The sequence below is a fragment of the Chinchilla lanigera genome, unplaced genomic scaffold (assembly GCF_000276665.1).
Source record: "Chinchilla lanigera isolate Chin_1 unplaced genomic scaffold, ChiLan1.0 scaffold00023, whole genome shotgun sequence".
NCBI classification, from domain to species: Eukaryota; Metazoa; Chordata; class Mammalia; order Rodentia; family Chinchillidae; genus Chinchilla; species Chinchilla lanigera.
This window is the reverse complement of record NW_004955424.1, coordinates 19702552-19727520: the sequence shown is the minus strand read 5'-3', so window position 1 is coordinate 19727520 and position 24969 is coordinate 19702552. Positions and strand designations below refer to the sequence as shown.

The 24969-nt window shown below is 41.7% G+C and overlaps 1 protein-coding gene across 1 annotated transcript in view; it reads right to left on the bottom strand.

Annotated features, from left to right (window-relative positions):
• The window catches only part of Sertad2 (SERTA domain containing 2), a 114145-nt gene that overhangs the window by 70369 nt on the left and 18807 nt on the right, over nt 1-24969 (bottom strand). The gene's annotated exons all lie outside the window — the stretch shown is intronic.

Genomic DNA, 24969 nt, shown 5'->3' with positions numbered 1-24969 from the left:
CTTTCTTTCTTTCTTTCTTTCTTTCTTTCTTTCTTTTTTGTCTTTTTGAGACAGGGTCTTGCTAGGCAGTTCAGGCTGGCCTTGAACTCACTTTATTGCCCAGGTTGGTCTCAAATTCACAATGATCCTCCTGCCTCAGCCTTCCAAGTGCTGGGATTACAGGCATGCACCACCATACCCGGCTGAGTTAGTACAATTTCTAAAGGAGTGAAGTGTTTCAGATATACACACATCCCATAAGAGAATTGTAATCTTTTCATTATGGCAGTATAAGCCTAAAAATTTATCAAATGGACCTAAGAGGGAATAAAATTCTCCTTCTTTCATTCTAGATGTATAAAACCCAAAGAAAAGCCTAGATTAGAGCAGATGCCCAGGTGATGCATCCTAGGAAAATAACTTATTGTACTTTGTAATTAATGCTCTTCTGAATGAACACAAAAAAACAAAGGCAATTGTTAAATGGCTGACACATCAATTGTAACCAATCAGAAAACCTACACTTGAAAACACACTCAAAATGCAATGGAATTTTTTTTTTGTCCAAAGTCACAAGAAGAGCTCTTATTTTGCTGCAAACTCAAACATATTCACCTACTACTTAACCCCCAAATCCTTGGACATATAATCAATTTTAAAACTAGTAAGAAAAATGCATGGCATGTAATAAGAAAGGCAAGATTGATACCAGGAAGAGACAATGCAAAACATGCTGTAAGCCTAGTACAATAAATAGTACAACCAGAGCACTTGAAAGCCTTGTTTTGATGTCCATAATATTATGATGAACTTAAATTCTCAAAAATTCTACCTTTGAAAGAGATACCTCTCTGTTCCCAAAATTACTACAACAAAAACAAGTTAATTTTGTAAACTCTCCACTTCTTTAAACATTAAGAAATATGGCAATCTAAGCAAATCAAAGTCCATCTCAGAACTTATGAATTCCAGTTATATTTTAGACAAGTAACCTCTGCTTTAAATTTTTCCCTATGTGTCAAGGGAATAGCTATAAAGAATAACTAAGTATTGTGTCTCAAAGGGTCAAATAACTGTGTGGTACAAAAGTACACATTAATTAAAGCAGGTATAGACAGTCTAGCATAGTGTGAAAGCCCTAGTGGCAGGTGGTAGAAATACAGTCCTGGGTTCCTCCACATACTAGTTATGAAGTCTGGGGAAAGTGGCTTAACTTCTACATCTCAGCTTCTTCATTTATAAAACAGGGTAACAATAAGCTATACTTCCTGGAGCTACAGTCATTAAATAAGTTAACACACATGAAGAACTTAAAATAATTTCTGGCACAAAGAATTGTGGAAGACCACCAAAATGGCTCTACTTGAAAGAAGAGCAATTGTGTCCATTTTGACTAAACCTGGCCCTATTTCTGTGTATTGATTTGTACAGAGCTGGCTAGGATATTTCTTCATCCCCTCAACTGGCTTTAAGCAATGCAAATGAGGCTAGCCGGTGCTGATGTGTAGTCTTTAAAGCAATGAGACAGGTCAGTGATGCCCTGCCTATAGCTCCAACTAGTATGCATGAGCTAGGCTGAGTGACTGCTGTGTGACAGCTGGGACTGACCCTGGAGAAAGAGGCCATGACATCTCACAGCATGAAGATTACACATCAAAGCCAAACCACTGACTCCTAAACACGAGATACTTACTCAATCTGTGATATGCAGCTTACTCTTTCTACATCTCTCTCTCTGCATGTTGCAGGGGCGCTATCAGACTTCCTACCTAGCCCAGCTCACAGCATTCACATACTTCCTGCCTTTCTCTCAGTCACTCATCCCTGAGCCACTCCCGTCTTCATGAATTAATACAACCTGGTTAGGCACTGAGTCAAAGCCTTTTTCTGGTTATCCATTGTGCTAATTGGACTTAGGACGCCCTTTGCTCCCCACATCAACAGATATGTGTTCGCTTCTTTATTCTCGCCATGGCTTGTATTAGAAGTGGTAGATTGGAATTACTTATTAGAACTCCAGTAACTTTTCCATGGAATTACAAATATAAACTCCTCCAAACTTTGACAAGGCCCATGAAGGGCTTCCTACAAAGAATGCTCAATAAATATTAGTTATATGATTATGAGGCATGAATGATTCCAGCACTGTAATGCTATGGGGTAGCCATGTTTACTGGTCAGCTTTCCATCAATGGGAAAAAACACATGACACTGTCAGCTTCATGGAGGAGAAGCTAGTTTTGGCTCACAGTTTCAGAGGTTTCAGTCCATGGCCAGCTGGCTCCAGGGCAGGAACATCACAGCAGAAAGGCATGGTGGAGGACAACTGTTCATTTTACCGCATCTGGGAATCAGGGCAAAGGGGAAGAGTGCCAGAGAGGAAAGGGCCAAAGGCTACACATACTCCCAAGGTCATACCTTTATGACCCCCCAAAACCCAGACCTGTGCTTTACTAATCCTCTAGGCAGCCCACAAGCCAATCAAGATTAACCATCACACTATGGAACTAATCAGACAAAATTTAAGTTTTAAGGCTTTTAGCATTCAACTCACTATGATTTTGACTTTTTAAAAAGTGGTGACTAATGAATTTTAATTATTTGAGGTGCTATTAAACATAGGTTACACGTACAATTATTTATTTGTTAGTTATTTAGTTATTTAGTGTGTCTTTCTGAGACAGTGTCTTGCTATGCAGTTCAGGCTGGCCTTGAGCTCACTTTGTAGCCCAGGCTGGTCTCAAACTCGCAATGATCCTTCTACCTCAGCCTCCCAAGTGCTGGGATTACAGGTGTGTGCCACCACGCCCGGCCACATACAATTATTTAAAAGAGCTCAGATGCTGAATCTAATTATTTTTCTGGCCCAAAGTAAGAAACTTATTTTCAAAGACAATTTCTAAATATGGACATATTTCTTATACTTCGAAGAGGTAGTAATGAGAAAGTTATGCCAGTAATTACTACACATTTAAAAAGGACCACTATAAAAAGTAGATATATAAAATCATAGTACTAAATGCTCTTAGATCTATTGGATTTTTTCCTCCACTCTGTCAGCATGAAGCTTCTTTCTCTTTAGCATTTATCACTTCCTCTTTAAGCATCCTGTAACTTCATCAACACATAAACTTCATTTCATTGTACCCTCTCAAAAGGGGTGCTCTTCAAAATAAATCTCTGTCCCTCCCCCTCAAGAAAACTCACAAGGCAGAAAACTCAATCTGGCAGACTCAGCACATCATTTTACCTAACAGAGTCCATCTTTAACACATAGAGCACCATTGGTTTTGAAGGAAACAATTCATAAAACTTAAATTTACTAGTAACCTACTATCCCACTATATTTACCATTCATCTTAGTCATACCTCATGACTTTGAGTCTCGATAATTGCATTTTTTCTTTTGTTCTGAGTTTTTAGAGAGTTCCCTTTGGATATATTTAGTTTTTTTTAAAGTCATAAATAAGTACCAGCTTCCTTTTGTACTAAATATCTAAACTTTACCTGCAGCTCTTTCATCCCATGCTTGATTTGAAAGACAAGATTATCTGTGGGACCACAGTCCAAGTCCTAGTAAAAGTCTGACCTTCTGATATAAGTTGTAGTTTAACATGAAATCCCACTTACAAATTACCACACACCACTGCTACAACAATTTTTTTTTTTTTCTTTGAGACAGGGTCTCACTTTGTAGTCCAGGCTGGCCTTTAACTCACAATGTAGCCCAGGCTGGCCTCAAACTTACAGCAATCCTTCTGCCTCAGCCTCCTGAGTGCTGGGATTACAGGCATGCACTACCACACCCAGAATAACAATCATTTTTAACAATATTGAGTGTTTTACACTTACTTGGTCCGCACAACAAATCTATGAGTCGGATACTATAGATGGAAAATCAAAAGAGAGATCAAGTAACATGAACACAGTCAAACATATGAGTGTTGGTGGCATGATTTAAACACACATGGTCTGAGCCAGGGCCCAGGCTCCCAACAATTGTATTATATGTTCTCAAAAATAATTTTGGGTGAACAAGAAATGAAAATAAAGTAGTAAGAGCTACACCATGCATTTAATTTACTCAAATTCAATTACATGTGTTCAGTTTTAAAAAGACAACTGGAAAATAACAATTTAGGCAGTAGAGGCAATTCTTCGTTTTACTCATTGCATGCCTAGAAGGACAGGGATGGAGAACTAGCTCTATTGTACTCAGTACGTTTCAGCACTTAAGTACCCCTCCTTAATGACCCAAGCACTTCTCCTTCATGGGAGTATTCCATTAAGCTGAGTGTGACTTTAGGGCAGAGTCACATCTTTCCTATAACATTAATGGCACGTAAGTCCACTCCTTCATCTGGTGCTCCACTGAAGAAGGTAATCCCACTGCTGCTGGGGAGAACCTGCTCTCTGCAGAGATCGGGTGTCAGTCCCCACTGTGCACCTTCCTAAGAGATTCAGGAAAGCAATTTTGACCAAATGCAAATTTTGCCTTACCATACAAACTTCTACCCTACCTCTGGGGCTTAGATACAACACCACTCTCTGTGTTACTTCAGTAATGGAGACCAGATCATTACAGAGGGCAAGTTCTTCTCATTAAGCCATCACCGTGGCTTTGCAATCTCATGTTCTTCATAGCTTCTGTTTCATTTTCTCCACTGTCCACAACATCTCCAATGGATCCACATCCACTCATAGTTGGCAATAGGATTTACTTTGTAAGAGGATGCGGGTGTCGCAGCTCTCCACTTACTTTACTTTCACCACAAAACTTTGTATCTTTATCTATCCCCTCCTCACTACAAATTGGAATCTAATCTCTGCCCTTTGCTTGCCAAGTTCTATTCTCTCTCATTCTCATTCATATTCTCTCTCTCTCTCTCTCTCTCTCTCTCTCTCTGTCAACCTAGGTCCAAATTTGAACTTTGTAGTACAAAGTACTATGAAAAAAATACTATGGGCCCCACGCAGAGCTTCCATTGGTTTTGGCTTCGTAGAGGCAATGGGTGCTTGCTTCAAGCTCCCCAAGTGATTCTAATGCGCAGCCAGGGCTGAGAACCATGACCCTCCTACAATGACTGCTCATTAACTCAGCCCTTCTATGAACCTCTTGGTTGCCACGAGCTCATACTCAGTGGTCATTTCAATTTCTCCTATTGTTCCTTTTCAGTATCCTTGCCTGGAAACTCATCCTCTGATCCCACGTGCTTCACTAATTGCTTATCTTCCACTGAGCCACTATTTTAAGTATTCTCATAACCCCAAATCTCTATATCTAATCTTCACCTCAACAGATGTTGCTCTCTGGAGTTCAAATTCTTCATGTTGAAAGTCATCACATTGTGCTGGGGGCTCTCTCCGTTCTCCACAGGATATACATAAAACTTTCTGCACTTTCCTCCAACCCTGATTCCACCACATCTCTTCTTGTTTTCAGCAGAAATTCTTGATCCTACTTCACAGAGAATCTTTTCACTTATCCAAGCTGACAGAGCTACCTGCAGAGGCACTTTTTCTCTGCACCCCAACCTCTCTGGGCTCCTGTTTTCAGCTTCCTGGGAAACCAGGACCCATCAGGTATTTCTTTTTCCTCTTTTTGATCCTTTCTATTAACATCTAAGCATGTTGAGACCCCTCAAAAAGAAACTCGGAAATGTGTCCAGTACCACCTATCCTTTAAGCACCACGCTCTTCCAGCCAGTATTTGTAACAAGTTGCAATGAACTTTCCCCCAGAGTCTTGCAGTGTCCGTTTCCTCATGTATTTCCCATTCATTTCTACACTCCCACTTGTTCCTCTGACATCAACAGTGAGCGCTATGCTGACATCTCCTAAGTGTATCTCCATCCAGATCATGAATAAGATTCGGATTCACAAATACAAATGCCTAAGTCTCCTGCTTTCACAGATCTTATGGGTTTTTAAAGCCCAACGTGTCCAAACCAGAACTCAGCCTCTTCTCCCTGACTCTCCTCTAATCTGGACCACTTCTCTCAGCAAAAGCATCCTCATCCTCATCCTCTACCCAGGTTTACAAACCAGAAAGCTGGCATCATCCTGACCGCTGTCTAAACCCACCCATCCCAGCAGGCAGCATGTTTTGCCCACTCCACACTAGCTGCTTCAGTTCATCTCACGTGAAGACTTTCTCTTGCTCAAATTTTTCTGGAACACAATCCTACCTGGCAGGCATAATCTCTCTACAAATACAAATCTGGCTTTGTCACTCAGCTGCATGAGACTATTCAAGGTGTGCATTCAGCCTAGGCACAGTAGTAGATAGATTTAGAGGACAGCAAGCTGTCCAGAAACAAACCCAGAAATGGAATTTAATGTATGATAACACTTAAAGCACTGTTTAAGATCAGCGGGAGATGATTCAATTCATGGAGTACTGACTAATTAGAAAAATGAAAGTTCTATCCTCACCCCATAGAATGAACAGGTAAATTCAAGACAAGAGCTAAATGCAGGGGCTAGGGATATAGCTCAGCGACACAAGAACCTGCCTGGCAAGTGCAAGGTCCTAAGTTCTATTCCCAGTACCAAAAAAAAAAAAAAAAAATCTAAATGCACTAAAAGAAAGCATAGAAGAACAGAGAACATGAAAAGGCATTTTTACTAACCCAGGGATGAATAAAACACTTGACTAAAAGTCTACACTCTTTAGAAGGGCATGAGACAGGGCCCTCACCTCTTTACCATCTGTCCCTACTGCTCCTAACTCACACTGTCTAGGCACAGAGATTTACTTTGTTTGTTTGTTTGTTTTATTGAGTATTATGGAACTGAACCCAGGGCCTCATGCATGCTAGAGCAAGAATTCTACCACTGAGCTACATATCTAGCCCTTTTTATTGAGACAGGGTCTCGCCAACTTGCCCAGGCAGAGCTTGAATTTGTGATCCTCATGCCTTATCCTCACAAAGTGCCAGAATTACAGGCATGCACCACTGCATCTGGCTCATAGGGAATTCTTGTTTCAAGAGCTGTAGCATGCCACGCCATACCAGAAGGCCTTCCCACTGTTCCTGTCTCCTTAATTTACTCAACAGTCCATCCTCTTCCCTCTTTTTCCTTTTTTTAAGTGTATGGGTTTTTTTCAGACAGGGTCTCACTATGTAGTCTAGGGTGGTCTTGTACTTGCTATGTAGCCCAGACTGATTTCAAATTCATAGTTCTCCTGCCTCAGCCTTCTAAGTACTGGAATTACAGGTGTGCACCACTATGATCAGCTTCCCTTTGATTTTAAATGCCATTTTTATCATATAGTCAATTTGGTTCCAAGTCTCCCCCACTCCATTCTATTCTGCTCCAATGATCTATTTTGTCTCTTGTGCCCGTACCATAATGGTTTAGATTTAAGGTGTACTGTTATACTAGGTAGAACTATTTCTCTCTTTCTTCTTTATTCAAATTTTAAGAAACATTAAAATCAGTTTATCAAATTCTATTAAAATTTTCAAGCCAAACACAGTGGTACATATCTGTAGTCCTAGCTCAGGAAGCTGAGATGGGAGAATCCCTTGAGCTCCTAAGTTTGGGACCACATTCTGAGCCTCCATCTCAGTGGAAAAAAATCCACTGGTACTTTTGGTTGGAAACACAGTTTGGTAATCTACAGACCATCTGGGGGAGAACTGGCACTTTCCCATCTCAGAATACATGTTTCTCTAAGTATTCAGTCTTTCAGCAAAGGTTATTTCATAACAAGTATCTTACAGAATTTTGTTCTGCGATAGCAGCCTTTTTGAAATTAAAAAAAAATTTAGACAGGGTCCTGCTGATTTGCCCAGGCTGGGCTCAAACTTGTTCTCTTCCTGCTTCAGCCTTCCAGGATGCTGGGATTACAGGTGAGTGCCAGCACATGTGGCTTTGTCTTATCTAATGATTAGTATAATAAATTTTTGCTGGGTATTTTATAATTTTAATTACTTTGACGATTGGGCTTTATTTCATTATATCTTCAAAGTGACCACTGATGATGGATAGGAAAGCTATCAAGTTCCACATACATCTGGCCACCTTTCTGTTTTACTGGTTCTAATAGCAAGCGCTCCAGGAGACTGAGAGTATTGAGTTCCACAGGAAAGAAAAAAGCAGGCAGTGGAATTAGGTTCGTATGCAAGATAATGAGGTCCATTTAAAACTGTTGAGTTTAAAGTGACAACAGTATATCTAACCAGAAATGTCCTAAAAGTACACAAAAATATAGAACTGCACCAGTGGAAAGAGGTCAGGGATGAACTAGATGTAGGAGGCACACACGTATCAGTAAAAGTTGAAAATGCTCCTTCAGAGCAAAGTTGATGCCAGGATTAATGAAGAAAAAAAATGTTTCTCTCTTCCAAAAATGTGCTACAAAAAACAGAAAGAAAAAGACATTTTACACTGTGTGGTGGTTTCACATTACAGTGACAGAGTATAGACCTGTAAAATGTACTCTTTCCAAAAAGGAATTTCAGAGATCAGGGGTGGGTCTCCTGACTATAGATCTGGCTACCACATTACTACTGTGGGATTCGTGTGGAAAAAAAAAGTCCTGATGATCAAAAGTGAAGGCAGGAAACGGGTGGCGGGAAGGGGAAATGCTGAACTACAAGGTCACGGTCAGGAAACCAATTTGGCAAGGCGTGTGGAAAACCAAGGCATATAGAATCCAGTGCACAGCAGTGGTGCACAGCCCAAAGTCAGCTTTGTTTTCAGTAGCGGGACTCAAATGGCAGGGTGAAGGCCAGCGCCTACCATCCACAGAGGAAACCACCCGAAAACTCCCTGCCAAGCTCTTTTTTTTTTTAAGTTACTCTTCTTTAGAGGACTGAGACAGATTCCTAAATGGAACTGGACAAAAGGCTGCCTATGTACTAAGACATGCTTTAGTAACAAAGGCCTAATGTTGATCATCAGTAATAGACACAGTCTTTTCACTCATTTCCATTATTTTTTTAAAAGAAGTTAAAGAACAGTATTTATAAATCCAACAATAAAAGAAAGTTATGATATAGTATGTACAACTGGATCCCAACTTTATGGAAAGTATGTGTGTTAACTGAAAAAAAAAAAAAAAAAAAAAACGCAAAAAGGACACCCATCAAAATGTTAGAAGTGTCACTAAGTAGTAAAATGCAGTTTATGGTTTTTACTTTTTAACATATTCTTTCTTGCATTTTTACATTCTTACATATGTATTTTCTATAATGAATATACTGTCTGCTGATATGGTAATAGAAAAAATTAAATAAGAAAGTAAGGGTTAAAAAGCAGAAATCAGAATGTTTATTTCAAAGAAAAATAACCACAGCTGTAAAATAGTATTTCAGATGACTCAGGAAGGTGGGAATTCTGATTAAATCTCCCACTTTTCAGAACAGAAATAATATAGAATAATGCACAAATTTCTGCTTTGGAGAAAGCAAGAATAAAAACATCATTTAAGGGGTAGCGGTGAAGTCCACAGAAGCAAGGGCGGCCGATGAAAAGGGAATGCAATGACATTCTCATGACGGAGGTAGAACGCTGAAGAGGTCAAGGAAGACTGCTGGCCTGAGAACACAGGTCAAACAAGGTGATGCCTTTGGGGGAAACATGCAGCATTTCTCTCACATGATGAAGTCCACAGGGTTAACTCTCACACAGCCGCTGGTGAAGCTTCTTCCCCGCCTTGTCACATGAGGGTCACATGGATGGAAGCAAAGCCTGCTGCCCCCGATCCAGCTCTTACCTGGGCTGGCCTGGCCTGGCCTTGTACTTCCCACCACAGTTCACCAGACTGCTTCCAGATGCCAGGCACTTCTGGAGTCCCTACCAAGTATTCCTCCCTTCTCCCCTCCTGAGGACATAGACTTTTGAAGCTCAAAAGGAAGAGGCTCCTGAAAGCAGCTAGGTGGGCAAACCTATGACCTCCATTTGAAGCAGCAAGATGATCTGCCAGAAGAGAGTTGGCTACAAGAGGAAACCCACCAGTATGCAGTTACTTGTGATCGGATGTCAGAAATGGACATGTTTCTTATGTGCAATCTTCTTCTACATAAGAAGTTACTTGCTAGGTGCTGTAGGAATTATAAAGACTCACCCACAGTCACAAGGGAGCTAATGTTGGCAGGGACGGTGGAGGGGAAATAAAAGGGGTCGCTAACTGTAATACTATACAATAATGAGAAGCCACACAAGCATGGTGAGTAAGACTCCCCTGGAGTCTGAGGACTGAATCCAAAAATCCATGGCTTTTGGCTGTGTGACCTGGAGCAAGTTACTGAAGTTCTCTTTGTCTGAGTTATTTCCTCTGTGAAATAACATTAGTGGTACCACTTCACAGTGTTGGCGGGAATTTTAAGTAGAACATAAAGAGCTTAGAACAGTGCCTGGCACATACTAAAACACTGCTATGATTTTGTGCCTACTATGTAGCAAAGTGCCAATAATTACCTCTTATATCGAATAAGGTAACCTTATTATTAGCCCTATTTGTAGATGAAGGTCAGAGAATTAGACCGTTTGGGTAAGATCTAGAGAGAGGAGGAGCCCACATCTGCCTGAAAGAAAGCCTATGATGTTACTACAACTAACACCTCAGCACAACAGCAGCAGGCATTGATTTAGTGCTTACCTTTCTGTATACAAAACTGAAGCTATTCCCACCGAACACTATTTTACCTCATTTGACAGACACAAGAAGCCTTAGCACAGACAGCCTGCGGCAGCCCCAAAGCCAACTTGTAAGCTGTGTCCCCCCAATTTCCAGGGCCAGTGCTCATCACCCCTGGCCAGTGGTCCTTCACCTGGGGAACTTCAAACGGGGCGCAAAATTTCACAGGGCCCTCCCCTCGATGTTTCTGGCCAGGTAAATCTCGGACAGGAGCGGAGAGACACGCACGTCCTTGCCAGTGGCTCTTGACAGCGGGCACTGGCACGTCCTGTCGTAGGTCTTCAATGCTAAGGTGAAGTTTATGCTCAATTCATCAGGAAATGGGGAGTCAATTAAGGATTTTCCAGTGAGGTTTTTCAGTAAGCGGTGTTTTAGGAAAATTAATCTGAGAATAATGAATAGGATAGACTGGAGGGGAAAGAAAAGTGCGGCAGAGACCAACTGGCTAAGGAGGCCATTCTAGGCCACAAGCTTATTTTAGCCTTAACAAAGCTATGTATCAGACACACAGAAAGTCAGTCCTTGGAAAAGACCCACCTGAGTACAGACTGAGCTGCAGCTTAGCGAAAAACGTACTTTAATACTCCAGATCTACACATACTAGCTCAAATGAAAATTGGACTGCTCTTTTTTAAAGTAACAAAAGAAACATAGATGTATATGCACAAGCAGCAAATTTTGTAAAGGGCCGGGGATATAGCTCAGCAGCACGGTACCTTGCTTGGCAAGTGCAAGGTCCTGAGTTTGATTTCCCGTACAAAAAAAAAAAAAAATTAAATTTTGTAAAGTCTGAAACATATCAAACATGTAAATATGACTGAATGTGCCAAGTTTATAATGAAGAAAAGAAAAATTAGAACTAGTGGTATAAACTTTCAGGAAGAAAAGAGAAGATAATGTGTGGGGTTTTAAAATATATAATAAAGGCTACAGTTTAGATAATTATAAATTAATGAGTTAAATTCATCTTTCACTTAAATTATAGATGTAGATACATTTATGAGATGCTAAATTTAAGGGAATAATAGTTTTTGTCAACTGGAGATTTAAAAACCAAAATCAAAATTGTGGTAAAAGGAGAAAGTTTCCTAGTTTCTAGGTTTATTACCATTAGAATGCTGAAAAGGTAAACTACTTATTTTCAGAAAGAAACAGTGACCAGCAGCGTGCGATCATTAGACCTTTAACTCAGTAAATCCACTCCTGGGACTCTACCCGAGAGAAGCAACTAAGAGCTAAAAGGCATAGGGGCTGGGGATTTAGCTCAGCGGCAAAAGCGCCTGCCTGGCAAGCGCAAGGTCGTGAGTTCGGTTCCCGGTACCGGAGAAAAACAAAAAAAAAAAAAAAAGAGCTAAAAGGCATGTATAGAAGATACAAATGCAGCATTTCACTAGGAACTAAGAGCAGGGAACAAGGTAATAATCTGACATTAGAGAGCTACTTTATAAGTTATGATTTATAAACATCATAGAATATTACTTTAAATAAATGTCTATTATAAAATGTAGAAATACAAGAAAATGATTTTTGTATTCTAAGTGCCTATTCCAGGATGCATTATATGGGTATTATTTATACCTATATAAAAACATGCACACATGGAATAAAGCAAATGGCAAAAAAAATTTTTTTAAAGTAGTTTGACAGTTGTGATTGTGTATCTTTCTTAAAATTAAAACCTTTTAATGGTCTATTGTCTTTTTATTATTTTATATCACTTCTTCAAATTCTTCATTAAAGCAGAGGAAACTTCCTAAGAGACATCTACCTCCCTACCCCTTAACTTCATTGATCATAGCTGCTATCACATATGGTTCTGCCTAATTAGTCTCATTTCTAAGGCAGCACTAACACTAGTCTTTCTTCTCATACTTAACATTTGTATTAAATAGAAACAACATAGGTTGCTATCCCCTCGCATGACTCAAGTCCAAGCTAACCAGCCAAATGCGCACCCATACTCCCTCCCGAATTTCTGGATATGAGCGTTCCACAGCTGCGTGGATTGGCTTATGACAAAACTCTTCCTATTTCTCAGAAAAGTATTTCTCACTGCTCTTAAATTGAAACACACATTCTCCCAAAGAATCCCTTTTATCTTGGCTGTGAGGTGAAGAATCCCCAAGAAGGGGAGAGTGAGGTAACCCTATCATTAGCCCTATTTGTAGATAAAAGTTAACAGCTCGACCATCCAGGGAAGTCTTGCCTTTTCAGTTTCTAGACATAATCTAGGAAGAATCAACAGTTAGGAGCAGACTGCAGTGGAAACACCTTACCTTGAACAATCTTTTTCCAATTTTCCAGACTCAAAGGGTAGTGTCCAGTTTTTTCCATGCCTTTGCTTCTGTAGGAGTAACCCACACAGCGATTTCAACTGGGCCAACAGAGATCTTGAAGAACAACATGTAGATATTGGGCCATGGTGGGCTAAGTACAAGAAAGACTTCCTCTCCTCTGACCCAGGGGCTCACTTCCATTCCCCTTCTCTCCCTGTCAGCCAGCCACCTCTGCCCACTGTTCACTGGCCCTGTCCCTTCACACAGACTCTTTCTCCAGGGGGGACACACGTCCGTGAAAGCACATCCACTCCCAGCCCTCTGTCTACCGGCAGATTCAGCTTTCTGGAAGTGCTCTCACCACATCACCGTCCTTTTCAGTACCTGCCATTACCTTACCAAATTCTGGGACTTAGCTCAAATCTTTCATCTGGTCTATCTATAGTTTCCCCTTTTAAATTAAAAATTTCCCCTTCTACAACCACCGAGAACCAGTCATTACTTTCTATAAAAGCCTTCTCCAAGTCTCTCCTCACAGCATTCTCTCTCTGGAATGCCTTCCCCCACTTCATCCTCATCATCCCTGACCCCAACTTTTGTTTTTGTTTGGTTTGTTCATGGTGCTGGGGATTGAGCCCAGGGCCTTCACAGTGAGCCACATCCTCAGCCCGTTTTTAGTTTTCTGAGACAGGGCCTTGTGAAATTGCCCAGTCTAGGCTTGAACTCTCAATTCTCCTCCCTCAGCCTCCCAGAAAGCTGGGATTAAAGGTATGCACCACAAAACCTATTCTTCAGAATCTAGTTCTACCTGTTCTTTAAGATCCAGCTCAAATGGCACTTCCTTCAGAAAACCTTCTCCACTAGTAATAATGAAATACTGTGTCCTTCCTCTGAATTGCCACCCTAGTTTGCACCACATATTAGTCAATTCTCCCTTCTCTGGTACAAAATGCCTGACATTTGCAACATAAGGGAAAGGAGATTTATTTTGGCTCACAGTTTTCAGAGGGTTCAGTCCATGGGTAGCTGGCTTCAAGGCAGAAATGGCATGGCAGAGGAGAGTGGCAAAAGAAAGCTGCTCACTCTGACAGGCAGGAAGCACAGAGAGAAGGGAGGAACCAGGACTTGCAGGTCACTCCCTCCCCCAGGGACTCTTCTGAACACTGACCAGGTTCCATCTCTAAACACGGGAATTTTGGGGAACATTTTAGATCTAAACCATGACACATTCCCACTTGTATAGAGATCAGAAAGGGCAGAGCTCCAGCCTTTGCAAGTGTCCTTACCCCACTCACCGCTCCCAAGCATCCAACCCTGATGCTCCTGAGTCTTACTTACCCCAACAGAGTCAGATTTGATGGACTAGGCAGGGTCCAGGCATGGTGTTTTATTTTTTTTATAAGCTCTGCAGGTGCTTGAATGTGTAGCCAGATGGCAGATACAGGATTAATGAACAATCTGGATCCAAGCAACAATGAGCACGTCCAGTGCAGGCAGTGCCCACCCACTCCCACGTTTAGAACTCCCCTCTCCACTTCCTAGGTCCCAACAATGCTCTACATCTCCCACGCTGGCCTGCTCGTTCCCTAGCATCTCTACGCTACAAGTTACTTGCTGTCCCACTCTCCTCTCAAAATGTCCACAGAGTTCAATTAAATATTTGGAATAAAGCATGGAATAAAAATAACTTATACTGCATGGCTCACTAATGAACCTTTTCTTGGTCTACAGTAAGAGCTACTGTCTGCTGAGAGCTTGCTATGTCCCAAGTACGGGGTCATGAATACTATACATGCACAGGTCTCATCCCAACCTCAGGGCAGCCCTGGGAGGCAGGTACAGTTGCCCCACTCACAGAACATGAAACAGACTTGACAAGAGAGGTAAAGCAAAGGGCACACATCTGGGAAATGGTAACGCCCAATTCCAAGGGCAAAGTATCAGGCTCCAAAGCGCACGCTATGCAATACAAGCTCTGTGCCACATGTCGAAGATGCATGTTACCCCAGACTTGTTACTCTGTTCACTGGTCCATGACAAGGACAAATAAGGAAAAGAACTCTGGTAGCAGGCAAGATGGCAGGGAAGTACCACAGTAGGACCAGAGGGCTCAGTTTCCGGGATCTGCCTCAGTGACTGTTTCCGTAACTTTCCCTCCTGTTCCCTCCACTTTGACACTCCTTCTCTGTGAGCGCTGCCAGCGGCTTCTGGGACTGCTGCATCTGGGTCTGGTTAGAAGGGGAAACTGGGGCAAGAGTGGCAGCCATTTGTATGTAGGGGTTGCTCATAATTAGAGACTGCCTTATTTGAAATGCATCAGGAAAAGCACAATTAGCGGATTCATTTATTAGATTTCTGTTACATTTTGCTTGTGAAACACTTGGATTAAGACCTTATGCTTACAAATAATACCCTGGAAGGGCTTTAATGAAAAAAGTATTCACTGAATCTGGACCTGATTGTGAAATACAAGGCCCATCATATCCAAAAATGTTTTCATTTATTTAAGGATGCTATCATCTGACAAAGGTAAATCTTACTTTTAAAAGGAGAAAAAAAGAAATTAGCCAGAATACACTCAAAGAGACCTTGTTTTCTAATTTCCTTGCTCTGCTGCCAGTGATTCTTGGCCAGTTTGTGAGGGCTACAGACCCATTTAAGTAAGTGAGCTCGAGGAGGACACCGCACCACACACACCGCGGGGCTCAGCAGCGTGCGCGTACCTGCTGAAACCAGGGTGGAATCACTCTTCCAGTGTGTTGCTCTGACACACACAGACCCCGGTGTGGGAGCTGATGCCAAGGAACAAGAGGACAGGCCTGTCTGGGCATCAGGTCTGCTTCTGCCTGCAGCCCACCTCCTCCCTTCCCAGCCATCCTGACAGCTGATGAACAGAATAAACGCCCCTCTTGCTTGCACCCCTGTGCAAGGCTGTCCTTAGTAGCACAGAATGCACACTTCCACGGACCCAGGCTCCAACAGAGGAAACTGAAATTTAATTCAATTTCTGTGATTTTCTAAGCATTCTCATTCCAAATCTCAGAACCTAAGGAAGCACAGTGGATGATACAGAGACACATGGAGAACAGACTGATGTTCCTGACGAGAGAGGTGGGAAACAAGGAGAAAAATGTCCATCTTTTCATAACGACCTTGAGTTGCTTACAATCAAACTAGTTTTGTGAGAAAAGCAAATTCTAGAAGTCAGGAAATCTAGACTAGTACTAGCTTTGCAACTAAATTAGTTACATATAGGTCATTGATCTTTCCTGCGCCTAAGTCTTCTTATCTATAAAATGGGAAGATCTGTGCCTTTATTCTTAATTCAGTGTTCTAATGCTAAAATGACACAGTTTTCTAAAATTCTAAAGAGCATGCCGTAAGATAAAGAGTTGTACCAAAATTTGATGATTATTTCTTGTATTATTTATCAACCCAACACAGCATGATGATTTAATAATAGCAAAGTTATGAAAGGAAGTTAGGAATGAGTTTTATTCACCACTCTGTGTCCTTACTGACACGTCTCTTCGTTTTGTTCCCCTTCCAGAAAGCTGTGTGGGGACAGCTTCTATGGTAAGGGTCCCAAGTCCCAAAATAACTGCATTACATAAAGTTTTAGATTTTAAGAAAATTTATCTTTAGTTGTAACAGTACCTGTGAGGGTGAAAAATGTACGTAGAGCCACCGAGTTGTGATTCAACCAAAGGATCTACAAGCTCCAAGCCACAACAGACTCAACAATTGAACCCTGCATACAGTAAGAAAAGGGACCCATCAGAGACAGCTCATCCCAGCTGAACATCCTTTTTGCCTTGCTAAACCAAATGCTAACAATGCCTTATGAAAAAATTATTTTCAAAAAGCTTAAAAGGAGAATGGACTTTTAGAAAAATGCATAAATGTAAACGGACAGATTTACATGTTCTCAAAAGAATATCCCTACCCAGACGAAGACACAGAACATTACCAGTGTCCCACAGGCCCCTTCAGCCATTCCTCAGCCTTGCTCATACACCTGCTCCCCACCCCACTGGCCCCACACATCCAGGTGTACCCGAGCGGTACATACTCTCAGCCAGAGTCTCAAAGTGGGGTCTGAGGGGTGTATAAGAGCCCTGAGGACCTCCAGGTTCTTTCACAGGATTTGCAAGGTCGAAACTACTTTCAGAGTAATTCTAAGGTATTATTGGTGTTTTTCAAATTGACATTTGCGTGGGTAGAACTGCTGGTGCCAAAGGCAAGAAGGAACACCAAAGCACACCAGCAACAGCTGCATCCCCCCACCACACCTAAAGAAAGCATGCCAGCGCCATCTGAAAACGTCCTGGGTGCCTGTTGTAATAGGGCACAGCTGTAAACCCCGTTCCAGGAGGCTGTACCAGGAGGGTCACAAGTTTGAGCTCAGGCTGCGCAACTTGGACAACTTAAGACTCTATACCAAAATTTTAAAAAACCTGGAGACACAGCCATTCAATCCTTGTGGCAAAACAAAACAAAAGTCCTGGATGCAGCAGAACTATGACATCTATAAATCCTCTCCCTTTTAGTATGTGTATGCATCTTTGCTATTCTGTGTGACGAAAAGAAACAGCACACCAGTAACCATGTGAGCCATGAACCAGGGTCTGTAGGGTGCCTGGAGGGACAGCACCTCGGGATCGGGGCTTTTTTGCCTCTGAGCACAGACAGCAGCTTTTATTGCACAAGGCCACCTCTGCTTGAAGGCATGACAATCAGATAAACCGTAGTTATTCAGACTTGAGGATCTGGCAGACAGTGAGCCTAGCACAGTTTTAGTGCCAGTGAAAAACTTGGGCTTTCAAGTGAAAATTACAATTTTGGAAAACTTGTATCTGCCACTATGAGCTTGACAGCGTCCCAATACTGTACTAAAATTTTTTTCTGATAAAATCAATGGTAAAGTTAAAGAATGTGATCTTTTAATATTGTATAATGAAAAGTGTTAACCATGGAAAGATCATCATAACTAAGTAAACCCGTATTTTCCAGACAATCCATGTATGATATTCCTCAATCTTGCATGAGTAAAAACATGCAAGATAAACCATGCAAAATAAACCACATTTAATGTAACAAATAAAGTTTATTGACAAGTTTCACACTGCCACAACATTTCAAAGTACTATTTGTCAAGTTTTAGTATATATTAACAAAAGACTATGCACAATTATTTGAAAAATCTATTTGAATATTCTTTTTTTCAATTACATACCTCTGTAAGGCCACTTCTCCCTCTCATCCCCCAGTACCAAGGATGGAACCCAGGGCCTTGTACATGCTAGGCAAGCACCCTACACCTGAACTACATTGCCAGGCCTTTTAAATTTTACTTCAACAGCTGCCCAGGCTGGCCTTAAACTTGAGATCCTCCTGTCTCAGCCTCCCAAACAGCTGGGGTTACAGTTGTGCACCACTATGGGAAGCTCCACATTTTCTTTATATCTTCAAGTAAAACTCACCATAGCTGCTGAGATGCAACAGCAGATATGAATATCCATCTGTCTCTTATTAAGGCAGACATTAAACAGATTCACAAAACAATCAAACAATATGGCTTCACTAGCATTTTTATGTTTTGGTAAAGTTTAGTTATTTTTCATAAACGTATGTTATTCAGGCTGGTGATGTACCTCAGTGGTAAAGTGCCTGGCGTAGCTGCATGAGATCTAGTTTCCAACCCTCATACCAAAAGGAAAATAAAAGTCAAAAGAAAACAAAATGCTACTTATGTTAACATGTAATGCTTCTGTAGATGAAAACATTCTTAACTTTTTTCTATTTCTAAAACAGTAGACAATAATAAACATAATCCACATTAACACAAGTGCTCTGAGGCTGTCAATATGTGTAAAAATGTGAAGATCAAGTGTAAATTGAGACAGACAGAAACTGCTGGATCACAGGTCATCTTCTCTCCAACTTACTAAGTACTGCCAACCTCTTCCGTCAAACAGTAGCACTAGTTTACCCTCCCCGCCACGAAGTTCATATAGTCTTACTATGAGCTCTGTCTGTGATACATGTTCTAAACACTTTTCCCATTCTGTCCTGAACAGAAGTTCACCAGCAGCAGTTAAGCCTTTAACCCCAGTTAAGCAGTTAACCCTAGCGTTTGGGAGGCTGAGGCTAGAGGATGGCAAGTTCCAGACCATCCTGGACTGGACTGTAAGAACTTGTCTCAAAATAGCATTCTCTGGGAAAAAACAAAAACAAAAACAAAACTAGTTAAATGTGCCAATCTGTTCCTTGGTGGTCAATATTCTTTATGCCTCATTTGTGAAACCACTCCCTGTTCTTAACCATATTTTCCAAATATACTTTTTAAAGTCTCATTGCTTTGCACGATCCACATCAGGACATGCTCAGTGGGCTTGGACAGTCAGCAGTAAGGAATGCTACCTCTCTCCTCGGCATTTTCATGTCTCATTCAGAAGCCATAGCTGTTAATTTTCCATCTGAATCTTTCAGTGCAGCTGAGGGGATGGAAGGCTACAGATTCAAATGTTGCAACAGAAGATAAAACGCCAGGGACCTTCGTTTTCCAATGATCTCCAGACAGGCAGCCACCAGCAATCCTCTCACAGCCTTACGGTGGTCAGGAAAGCTGCCTTTCCTGCTGCCATAAACATGCTTTCAAGCAAGCTGTGCTGATGCTTTGTTTTAAGAAGGAACTGAAAACACACTGGCAAACTTTCTAGGTCTACAGGATTTCAGTATTTCTCAGCACAAGGTAAATCCAAAGCAGAGGGGAGCACACCCCTGATACTTTGTGGCACTTGTCTTGCTTACTCCACTTTTCCAAAGGCTGGGGACTCACTCCAGGACACTCCATCCACTAAGGAAGCTGGAAAAGGCCCTCATGTCACGTTTTTACCACCCTCTGAAACCTAGTATCCTTCTAGAATGTAAGTTATTTCTTCAATAAGATTCTATAAATATCCATGCCCAAAATTTTGTCGAATACAAATTTAGCTGCTACTTTTATGTCTAGCACAGTATTTTCCAAAGTGTAGATCATTATCCATTAATGAGTCATGAAATCAATGAGATAGGTTACAATTAGCATTATCTGAAAATGAACCATAGTAGAATATAAAAAGAAAATGTCAGAATACTTCGAACACAGTGAGCATATTGTTTCACAAAATTTTTTTTTTCAAAAAAAAAATTGTGTGTGTCTGTCTGCCTCAATAAAAAATGCATTTTTTATTATGGGTTTCTTGCCAAACATCTGAAAGACACTGGAGTCTGGCATGTTGCTGTGGACATACATGCTGGGCCATTTTCCTCCCGGCAACCACCCCTCATCCTTAGGAAATACCTACTCCCTTTCAGCTGTTCAGCTGTAAACACACGTCCCCTTGTTTCCATGTGATCGCCACCTCCCTGGCCCCTGATGAGTGACCCAGGGATGGACACCTGACCCGTACTGGTCATGAGTTCCTTGCTTATGATTTTTTTACTTGGCACTCAGAGAATGCTTCAGTGACAGAAGCTATTGATACACTGCTGGTGGCCATGTTTCCAACCACAGGGAGAAGTTGTCTCTGCCCTGAGAAGGGATGAAACCAACATGCGGGTAGAGGCAGAGGTAAGAGCCATGCCAAGGCCAGCTGCATCCTGCCCTTCACGTAGGTTGGTGGCCCAAGTTGTTCTTAGATACCATAAACCAATATGTCTCAATTTTCTCCTAAATTACTTTGATAGATTTCTGGCACTTCCCATCAAAGAGATATATAATGCCTGTTCTTCTCCTACACTCTAAGGGGCTAAAGTAACAAATTGAAGATTTCAACTTCCAAGAATAACGAATAGGTTCATGCCCAAAACCTAGGAACAACCCCTACCCCAGTTATCCTGTAAGAGGGAAAATCGACACAATCCATAAAAATTATATAAATAAAAATTTGTTACTGAATTGCAACTGTTGATTTTACTATTATAATGACGTAAAAGACATTTTTGGGTAAACACAGTAAGGAGAGATGAAACCCTCAAGGCCTCATTAGCCAAGTTCAAGTATGGCACCATTTATATGTCACCCTGTCTTTGGCCTGATTTGAGGCCCATGAGACACGTTAAGGCAGAAAGGCACAGCAGAGACCTTTGTTGACAGGTGTCCTATTTATGTTTTAAAGTTAACCCCAAACCATCCCCCTGAGTTCCTAAGCCAAGGAGAACAGGGTAAGGGTAGGCTTACCTGATTATAACCAAGTTTTACTGTGTGCGATTCAAGGACATACAGGAAGAGAAATACGAGAAACTGGAAAGAAATCTAGCTGAAAAACAAAACCTGGAACTGGCAGAAGTGGATACACTGCAAGCCCAGAGAGTAGGAAATTGAATGCAGCTTTTTAAATTAAAGAGAAACGGGGCTGGGGATTTAGCTCAGCGGCAAAGCACCTGCCTGGCAAGTGCAAGGTCGTGAGTTCGGTTCCTAGTACCGGAGGGAAAAAAAAAAAAAAAAAATTAAAGAGAAACTTCTTTCCCTCTAAAAATGTAAGTTTCCTCCTATACTTGCTTTACTGAAGGACAGTTTGTCCTTGAAATTTACAGTCCAAGTGACTCTGTATCTTGAACATGGTGTGCAGAATACTGCACTGATTGGAGCACTTACACAATGTGGTTTTTCAGCTTTCAGTAGCAACTACTGAAAAAACCACGTTTACCTCTGGTACAGGTACGGTCTCTGACGCATTCCATGAGTGTGTGGGCGAAGTGACCTCTCACGTATACCAGAACCTGTAATTATTCTAACGAGCTCTGCATTCTCTCTCCATCCTCACTACCTTCGAGACTGCCCACATTATGAGGGTACGTCCGGGGAAGCTCTCCAGGTTCCCAGCTGACCAGTTCTCAAATAAGACCATGACACATGGCTGTGCTTGCCATCCATGCTCTGAAAACATACTCCAATGAGCTAAATGTTACTAGCAGAACTTTGATAGCAAAGCTTGAGTAATACATGATTTTCTCAGTTAAAACTTCTAGAGACAACATCTAAAGAAAAACTTGGTGCTAACAATCACAATTTAATTTACTTTAAAAAAAAAAAAAAAAAAAAAACTTGAGACAAGGTCTCCATATATAGCCCAGGCTGGCCTCAAACATGCAATCTTCCTGCCTCAGCCTCTCGAGTGCTGGCTGGGATTACAAGTGTACATCAACATGGCTAGCTTCAATTTGCTTTTAATCTTTTTACTTCACCTTCTGGGGGATGGGTGGCATTATTCTGAAAGTTCCAAAGTGCCCACAATTGTCATTTTTCACACAAAAAAGGGCTTCTTCACTAGTGTTTCCAGAGGACTGAGACCAAAGATGGGATACTGACGACATTCTGAGTCAGTCAGCTAGCTATTGATCTATTTGCAGTACTGAGGACTGACCCCAAAGCCTTGCACATGCTAAGCACGTGATCCACCACTAAGCCACATCCCTGACCCTTTGAGTCTTCAAATGGCTGAACACATCTCTTGGTGCATTTTCCCCCAGACTAACTCTCCTCATTCGGTCCTAAACTCCCGCAAAGCTGCCCCTGCATGGAGGTTTGCACAGGGCAGATGCTCAGGAATGCCTACTAAAAGTTTTCATTAAATTAGCTCTGGGGACTAGAACTGCAGCCTCTGTTGACTGATGTATCTTTTAGGAGAAAAAGCACTCCAGTAGTTATTCTATCTGAGGAAGGAAGCCCTGGTCTCTGTAAAAAATGGTTTCACTTTCCATATGAAGAGCTTTAGTCTGGATTTTAAAATGTGTATTAAACTCAGTGGTCCCAAATCAAGCATGGTGGCACATACCAGTAATCCCAGTACTGTAATCTGGGAGGCTGAGGCAGGAAGAATACAAGGTTGGACCCAGCCTGGGCAATTTGGCAATTTAGCAAGACCCTATCTGAAACTAAAAAAATTGTTTAAAAGGGAGGGAAGGCTGATGATGTGAATGTCCTGGGGTTAATCACCAGTAAACACACACACACACACACACACACACACACACACATACACACACACCTCAAAACTCAATGGTCTCTACTCTTAAGTGAAATAAATCAGACACACATGTTCAAACATCGCATGGTTTCTCTCATGGTGTGAGAGACACCTAAAATGTCAATAAAAATAAAAAATGTACAACAGACATGGGGAAACGGAAAGAAAATGTTCAAATGAGAAGGGCAACAAGGTGCCGGGCATGGTGGTGCACACACCTGTAATCCCAGCACTCGGGAGGCTGAGGCAGGAAGACCTTTGTGAGTTTGAGACCAGCCTGGGCTACAAAGTAAGCTCAAGGCCAGCCTGGACTGCATAGTGAGACCCTGTCTCAAAAAGACCATAAAAAAAAAAGAAGGGCAACAAGGGAGGGGGCAGGAAGGAAGGAAAAAAGGGACAAGAAAAAAAAGAAAACAGGACAAAAATGGAAAGAAAGTTTTTATAAATAAACAGGAGAAGGGGGTTAAAGGGAAGGAAGGGCAACAGGAAAAAAGAAGAATCAAGATCTATCACGTACAGACACAAATTCCCTATAGTGAATGCCATCATTATATATACCTAAAATGTATCAATAAAAAAACTCAATGGTCTTCATGGTTCCTTCTGAACTACCACCGATTCTAAGTAACAGGGCTCTTCTTTCAGTCTGTTATTAAGGCCTAAGGGAAAGAAGCTGCCTTTTGATGATATGTACAGTCTTACTACGAGGAACGTGAAATGGTCACTAGGTTGGGTGTTTGGACTGTGGTTTTCTACAGAGGTATGAGAGTGAAAGGTAAGGCCAGACAGTCAGATGACGTCACACTGCTTGTTCCTCGTGTGGCAGAGGGAGTGCTGCAGCAGAACACCTCACCTCGTATTCAGTGTACCTTTAGCAAGTCATAAACTCAGGAATTCTGGTTTTTCATTTATAACGTGGGAAAGACAGTACTTCAAAAAGTGGCTTCAGCTGTTGGTGTTGAATAGGAAAAATGTTACAAAAGCATTTGAAAACTGCAAAGCAAGCCAGGTGCAGAGGTACAGGCTAGCTACCCCAGCAACTGGAAAGGCTGAGACAGGAGGATCGCAAATCCAAGGCTAATGTGGGCAACCTAGTGAGACTCTGCCTCAAGCTAAAAATGCTTTAAAGGCTGGGGAATGTAGCTCAGTGACAGAATGCTTGTCTATAGTGCAGCAGCCCCTGGGTCCAATCGCAGACCACGAAAGAAAGGAAGAAAGGAAAAAAGATTAAAGAAAGCCAGCCAGCCAGCCTGCAATCCACCATACAAATTTGTTGTCTTATCTGTAATAATCCTGCCAAAATAGTATTTTTCAACAAACAAGCATTTGAAACCTAATGCTCCATGAAGAATTAAGATTCTTCTTTGTTTTCTGCTCTCATCCTATCTGCTGCGGGCTGGACTTGTGGGTGACAGTCACTCTCCACGCTGACTTCAGTTATCTAACCTCTGGCCTCTGCTTACTACTATTTGTTTACAATTATAAACGACCTCATGCAGGGCTGAGAAAGCCTACTGCTGTAAAAAAAAAAAAAAAAAAGATAAGCTGGGAAAACTTCGGGAATCCTTCTATTAAAAAAAAAATCTTCAAAGCTGGCTGGGGTGGCTCTCCCGCTGCCATTCCCAGAGGCGGTGAGTGCGGTGCCCCAGGGGAGGGGAAGCAGCGGGCACCAGGCTGCCCTCCGCACTGCACTGCACGCCCGGCACTCCCTGCACAGCACCGGCGCCTCTGCACAGCCAGCCACACAATGCACCGCGCGGCCGCCCTGGACTTTGAGACTTTCGCTGCAGAACAGAAGTGAGAGGCGCTGGCTGGCAGCTGTTACTTACTCTTTATTCTGTCACTCACAGGAAGAAGTGAAAGATGGTGAGAAGGCAGTGGCTTGCTTTCTTTGTTTGAGCAGGTTCACATCTATTCCTCCAGCCTGCTATAATTTAAGAAACTGCTAATATCATCTTTTAAAACTTCTTACATTTAATAAAATAAAATTCAAAATAAACAGCCTTTTTGTGTTTGCTTGAAGTTATTCAATAAGTTTTTTTTTTTTTTT